Source organism: Erigeron canadensis, chromosome 3 (assembly GCF_010389155.1).
Source record: "Erigeron canadensis isolate Cc75 chromosome 3, C_canadensis_v1, whole genome shotgun sequence".
Lineage (NCBI taxonomy): Eukaryota > Viridiplantae > Streptophyta > Magnoliopsida > Asterales > Asteraceae > Erigeron > Erigeron canadensis.
Genome location: NC_057763.1, coordinates 39224351 through 39232099, shown reverse-complemented (window position 1 = coordinate 39232099; position 7749 = coordinate 39224351). Strand labels below are relative to the sequence as shown.

The window sequence follows — 7749 nt, the reverse complement described above, 5'->3', positions numbered from 1 at the left end:
GAAACTTTATTTGTTTTATAATATAGTATAGATTTTTAAAATTAAAACTTGAGAAATCTAGTCTCATTTGTAGATATAATATAATCGTCATGATGGCAAAAAATGGTATGATGACGGGTGTAGGTAGTATAGATCATTAATATAATTTTGTAAAAGTAATTGGACTAAAAGAGGATAAATTTTTTTTTGAGTAGTGATATATCAACCTAAAGATCAACCTAATAATTAATCTAAAGTTTTTATCACATGACATGTGTAATCCACTCATTATCTCTCTCAATCTCTTCCATTGATTATGCCAAGTGTCTTCATCATGTTATTAGGATGATTATTAGGTTGTTTTGGTTAGGTTAATTAATCATTTTCCAATTTTTTTTTTTTTTTTGAAAAGTAGATTTTATTAACATTCGCCCCGACAAAAACGCCAGCGGCCCATATATACAGTTAATTACATGAGATTGAAATTATACCAATCATGCCAAGAGAGGCTTTTATGTTTTGTTCTATTTCTATACCATAAATACCCGAGAGCTTTGATACTTTGAATGATATCCTTCACATCCATTCTACCATTGGAGAATTTGATCTCATTCATAGTCTTCCAGATGCACCAACAACTTATCATAATCACTCCTTTAACAGCCATCTTTTCCACACTGCTCTTGCCCGGTTGGTCGTGGAGTTCCAAAAGATCTTGTAAGAACCCAAATCTTTTTAAACAAAATCGAATAAAATTTTTTTTTTTTGTGCCCACTGCGGCGCAGTGAGGCAAAACACCTCCACTGCGGCGCAGTGGGATACTTCGGCAGAAAATGAAAGATGGCCCACTGCGGCGCAGTGAAGCACCACACATCCACTGCGGCGCAGTGGTTTTCCTCGGCAACAATTACCCAAAAGCCCACTGCGGCGCAGTGAGCTAGGACAGGCTCCCACTGCGGCGCAGTGGAGCTACCTGCAGCAAACTTTTGTTCAAAATCAGGTTTTCCCTGCACTTGACTCATTTTGTTAAACCAAAACACCATTTCAACTTCAACATTTCCAAATACCAAAACATGACCTTTAGAGCATATAAATCACGCATACATTGAAATCATTCCTTTTTTTACAAGACTTTTGACTACAAAATTCCACAAACGGGTCGATAACCCTACTTGGGTAATTGTCAAGTTAGTTACAAATTCTACCATTACTAAAGTTTCCAACGCAACTACAACTTTTCAGAAGTTCATCCAAAATAATTTGACCAAAAAACATATATCAAAAGCCAATGGGTACCAAAAGGATCATCTACCCAAATTATCCAAAATGTCAACCTTCCAAATGGCAAGAGCTTCCAAATTCTAACTTCACTCGATCACTTCTTTACCTTTGCTACTACCAACTCCTATAAGAGAGTTAAACAACTAAAACATAGCAACGATTAGTGAATGCATACACATAAATCATAATCATGTCATTTCAACTTTGTGCATCAAGCACCATATAGCCTAGCAGCTAGCCTTTTCATACATTTCAAACAACATACATTCATTTTCAACATGGCCATGGAAAGTTTGGCTAGTAGGAATTTACCCACCTACTAGCTCTTACAAACAAATTGACTAGTAGGAATTTACCCACCTACTAGTTCTAACAATCAACTATCAAATGGGTCATAGGAATTTACCCACCTATGACCTCTAGTAACAAGAACATGATTATATGCATATACACTCACCTCAAAACTTGGCTACTTGACACAATAAGGCTACAAGTTCAACAATTTATTCTTCAACACCTCAAGGATGAGAGACAAAGAGTTAGGGTTTTCAAATTGAAATTCTTCCCCTCTTCTTCCTTAATATTTCGGCCACCACCACCACCAAGAAAACCCCAAACTTCAATTTATAATTCAATTGGAGATGATTAATGTTATTGCTTTAGGATTAAAATTCTTTACTTTCAGTTTTGAAACTTCAATTGCATGGATTTGAAGGATTTTGAGAAGAGGAAGTATATTAGAAAAGAAAAGAGTTTGAGTGGGAAAGCATGAATCATCAACATAGTGGCTGGCTTTTCTCCCTGCTAGCCACGTCCCACTTTGTATTTTGTGGATAAATACCCGCTAGCCACTAAAGTTCCAACTAAATTAACCCCTTCACTCAAAACAAAATACTAGGAAATTAATTAGATGTCAAAACTACGAAAAGGGTTAATTTTCTATTACCTTAAAATACTAGGATGTTACAGATCTTTAACAGTTAACACAAAGAACGGTGTCGTTTTGCACCAACCACTGACAAACTGCCAGACCCTCGCAGCCAAGACACACTCACAGGAAAAGATGATCAACAGTTTCGGTATCTTCATCACAAAAGACGCATTCGAGGTCGGAATGATGACAGTTGCGTGCTTGAAGAGCAGCCATGGTGGGGATTCTATCCATAACAGCCTCCACATGAACACATTGCACCTATTTGGGACCCACCAACACCAATCGAAAACATACCTGTCGCTGAAATCTTTCTCTGATTAGGAAATCTTTAGCATTCTTGGCAGTCAATACTTTTTCGCAGCCCCCCAACCAAACCCAGTCATCTGCCTTGTTTGAAATGGCCCAATGAGAGATTGTTGAAGAGAAGCCAATTCATCAATCTCTTCTGTAGAGGCCAGTCTTCTGATCCAATTCCGTATCCTGTTGGACTCCCTTGTTACATTGTTAAGACGATCCACAACCGCAATCTTTTTATCCCTTTCTAATTTGAATAGCAGAGGATACTTATCTTTAAGTGGCACGCTGTCGATCCAATTGTCAAGCCAAAACCGAATCTCTTTACCATTACCAAGTTCTCTTTTCATTAGGTCGTTAAACCCTATACCAGTGACTTTCACAGCCTCGACGCCTTTAACTATATTGTGCTATGTACCCGGTATGTACTTGTTAACAGGTGTATGAAACCAGCCTTTTTTGGTGTCATGGATTTCCACGATCACTTTTCTCCATAAACTTTTCAATTCAGTCTTAAGCCTCCAAATCCATTTGAGAGTAAAGCCACGTTTGTATCACGCAAGCTACACAGCCCCAGTCCACCCATACTCATAGGAGATGCGACCCTATCCCAAGCCACCCAGTGTATTTTCCTTCATACTACTAAGGAACCCCACAGAAGCTTTCTCATCAAAGTCTCCAGGCCATTTATTACTTTTAAAGGTGCCTTAACTATGGAGAAAAAATAGGTGGGAAGGCTTTCCATCACTGATTTTAGGAGTGTGATCCTACAGGCGATCGACAGGTTAACAGCTTTCCATCGAGCAAGTCTCGATTCAAAAATATCGAAGAAGAAATTCCAGTTGGCAATCTTATTCATATTTGCCCCGATCCCTTAAGATGCTTAAATGGTAGACAACCAGCAGTGCAATTTACAGCCTTTGCCATCTCATGCACCTCTTTGCTATTCACCCCGATGCCAAACAACTTTGACTTTCCCATATGAATACTAAGCCCAGAGCATAAATTGAACACTTTTAACACCCGTGTCACATTTTTCAGATTCCCAGTCGACCATTCTCCTAAAAGGACGCAATCGTCCACATATAATAAGTGAGAGAGGACAGGTCCGTCTTTTCCCACTTCAATACCCTTAACAGTGCCAGCACTTAGAGCGTTGAAGCATGACCGACATTGCCTCCATCACAATGATAAACAAGAATGGTGCAATCGGATCCCATTGTCTAAGCCCTTTGTGACATTGGAACTCAAAGGTAGGGGACCCATTCACTAGGACAGATGATCTGACAAACTAAATAATGCCATAAATCCACTCACACCATCTCGCAGGAAACCCCATCAACTCTTAAACCGTGGCGAAGAATTCATCCATTAAAATATTTAGGACATGTTTGGTAGAGAGAAATTCAAAAAAATAAAATGAAATAGAGATATGAAAATAAAAAGAAATGAAATTAGTTTAAAAAAATAAATTCCTTAGTTTGGTAATAATTGAGAAATTTATATGAGAAATAAATTACTCATTTCTCGGTAAGAAAACTAGAGATATGTAAATAAAAATTTATCAAGTTTAATGTTACAAACCTATATGAAAATAAAATAGATCATGGTAATTTTTTCATCAAAAGTTTAAACCCCTGTTCATATTTGATTAAGAGGGGATATCTAAAAATTAAAATAAAATAAAAGTAATAATCAAGTAAGAATTTGATGCTTGATTTAGAATTCAAGAATATTAAATAGGAGGTTCAAAGAAGAAATGCAAATATGCAAATCACCAGTGAACATCACGTACATCATTACATCCCCCATTATATCCAATTGAAGATGAAAATCCATGAAAAAAATTGTTCCATGTGATTTTAACATATAAGTGTTGGTATTTTTAGTGTAATTGGGTTAATTGTTTATTTAACTCATAATAATACATCATATAAGTTTGGTGGTGCGGAGAGCACGCTTATATGAATTTATTATGATCTTAGGGGCGAAGCCCCTAAGGAACGGGGTCCAAGGGGCAAAGCCCCTGGCGGGGGTCAGCTTGGAAAATTTTTATTTCCAACATATTGTTATATTGAAAATCCCTCCGAAAATTAAATTTTCGGAACTTGAGGGACCAAAAATGGCAAATTCAAAACCCTTAGAAAACTGTCTACAAAACAGTTATTGGGCCATTATTCTGAACACAGAAAACATACGAATTCTCTGAGAATTCTCTCTGTTTTCACACATACTCTCTCAAACAAAACACATAGAACGTTCTCGAATCTCTGATTGTATCCGATTGAGTAATTTGGGGTGAACCACCGAATTGATTCAATCTGATAGTGTTACATACGCCTTCGGAGATTGAATTATATATCCTGTTTTATTCGTTATTGATAACTTATCCCCAACAATAAGTAGGCAAAACATAAATTGTTCCAACAAAAAAAAGAGAGCTAAAAAAATCTCATATGGTTGCAGGAAAAGTTATAATAAGAAAAAAATAAAATAGATCTGATAAGGTTTCTTATGTTGTTTGTAAAAAATGTGACAAGCACGTGATGAGTTCTATTTATATGGGACACTTTGAACAAAAGTCAATTTCTCCATAAAGCATACACGGAGAAATCTCTTTAACAAAACTAATTTCCCCACAAAATCAATGGAAATCAACTTATATAGATCTTGAACTCTGAAATCATTTAATTTCTATTACTTTGTGTCTAACAATTCTCAACCAAACAAAGGAAATGATTTCATTTTTATTTTTCTTATTTCATTTCCTCCTACCAAATAAACATATGGTAAACCATATGGTTAGTTGTTAAGAACATTGCTAGTTTCGAAACATTTTAAGGATATCAAATCTGTAAGTGAAAAGAGGGTGAGCAGAAATTATTTTATATGGGGTATAGAACTATGAAGTTTTTGCACGGATACTAACTTTTCTCGGCCATGTGGTGTAAATACGAACTTCTGTGGGGAAACTTGTAAAAATACAAATACCGGTGTCTTAGACACTGGTCTTGCTTTTTTGACAAAGCCGGTGATGTAGCTACCGGTTTTTCCTTGTTTTCTCTCCTTTTCAATTTCTCCTGTATTAATCTTGTGGGAACATCGCAGAAAGCCGGTGATGAAGGTACCGATCTTCACTTTTCAATCCAATCAGAAAGCACCCATATGTATTAATTTTGTGGGAATCTTACAACTTTGCAAAAAGCCGGTGATGGAGAGGCCGATCTTCACATTTCAATCCAATCAGTAAGTGCCACATCTAGTGTTATGTTGCAACATTAATATAATTTTATTTTGCCAAATAATATAGGGGAGTCTAAGACCGATGTCTTTGACACCGGCGTAGTCAGGAAAAGAGAAAACAAAGGCAAGATCGGTGTTGGAGACAACTGGAATCACTACTTACTAACTTTTGATCCAATTTGATCATTTGAGTTCTCGTTCTCATAAAACTACAAAGAGTAAACAAGAGTATCTCAGTGTGTATGCATTGTGTATGGTATATATCCTAGGCCCGTCGACACCAATTGTATTAGACGACTCATGATCTTTCATGTACTTTAATGTAATGCAAGAGGTTAACTATTATCGAAAAATACCCTTTACATGTTTATGATAATCAGATAGTATTTCAATCTTTGATTTCACGAATTGTTGTTTTCTTCTTGTCCCCGGATATCCCTATTACGGATACTATATTATTACTACTAGTTTGTATTTTATTTGATTGCAATTGACTTTATGTATGAGTAGTTTCGAATGTATTTTGTGCTTATGGAAAGTAATTAATTCCGAATGCACTTTGTGTTTATGTTATGTGCATTATTAATGTTTTCATTTTATAATTTCTACTCTTTTATAAAGCAAATTCCTTTCTATTAAATATTTTTTTCTTTGAAATATCTTATTTATCTTTGGACTTTTTTTATTTTTCTTTTTCTTTACATAACTACCCAATCTCACCACTGCACCGTATTGTGCGGGTACCATGTTCGTGTCATCAAATTTATAAGCCGAGTTCTTTATAGCCCTCGATAACTCAATTCCAAGATTCGTCCCTAGATATTTGACATTTTCCATGGTTCCTTCATGACCCACGTGCAACTTAAAACGTAAACAAATTTACTCATGTTTGGTTTTCAGGTTGCAACATATATATAAACTTTGATTTAAAATGGCAGAGGATAACACCACTAGGTAAAAGTCAACCCCATAAGAGTATTCGTCGTTAATACTCTGAACATGACAGGGACCCTGCTAATTTCTTTGTCAGATTTACCATTACAAACATGGGGTCCGCACTATTAACGGCAACGTCGCCGCTAATAATCTTCCTGATGGTGTTACCCCTTTTGACCTGGTAGTGTATCACTCCTCATTTAAAATATGAAAGGTGCGCATTCTTTCGAGACTTATTTTGAGATTTGTGGAAAAAATTTGACAACAACGTCAATGATTACATAATTGCATGCGTCATACATTACGTGACCGGTGACTCCTTATTTCCGTGCGTCATCATCATACGAGTATTTGTATTATACTATTATATTATGTATAATGATAAATCAACCTAATTTGTATGTATAATAATCAACCTAATTATAAAAATAATGATAAATTAATATTTGGTTACCGTTACCCGAAGTTACTTGATGATGAACAACGCTTCATATGCCTATTAACAACAGACAGTGTTAGGTAGGCATAGGTAGGCAAATCTATCTCGTCTAGAATCGAATTTAAGACATGATGCAGTAAAACTCGTCTTGAAACGAATTTAAACTTGAAACCTATGGCCAAATTTATCTCTTCATTTTACCCCGGTCTTACAGGAATCTGATTATCTTGAGTATATTTAAACCAATATTAACAAATATATATCATTTCTGAAAATAAGAGTTGTAAGCAAAAAAAAAAAAAAAAACTAACGATAGTATTGTCAGTTTGTCACACAATGTTTCAAAAATAGGAATAAATTGAAAGTAACAATATTCTGAATATCTGGCAAAATCTAGGATGTGTAAATGTGTTACATGACATTCTTTTAACTTTTGCCAAAAACGTGGGTGCTCTGCATTCATACATACGATTGAACCCCAAATGTTTCAAACAGGGCATGCTGAGTTGCCGACCACCATTATAAGAGGGAAGGTCATAGTCAAAAGGTGGGATTGCCCTAGCCAGACCTGGTTGAGGGCCGAATAGTGAAATGCTCTTAACAATCCACTGAATTAGTTTGTAAAAGACCGTAATAGACTATT

The 7749-nt window shown here is 35.8% G+C and overlaps 1 long non-coding RNA gene across 1 annotated transcript; it reads left to right on the top strand.

Moving 5' to 3' along the window:
- Positions 1-5097: 5097 nt before the first annotated feature.
- LOC122593683 lies at positions 5098-6133 on the top strand. Its single transcript, XR_006322853.1, has 2 exons — positions 5098-5612; positions 5799-6133. It is a non-coding gene; the product is annotated as an uncharacterized LOC122593683 (long non-coding RNA).
- The last annotated feature ends 1616 nt before the right edge of the window (positions 6134-7749 follow it).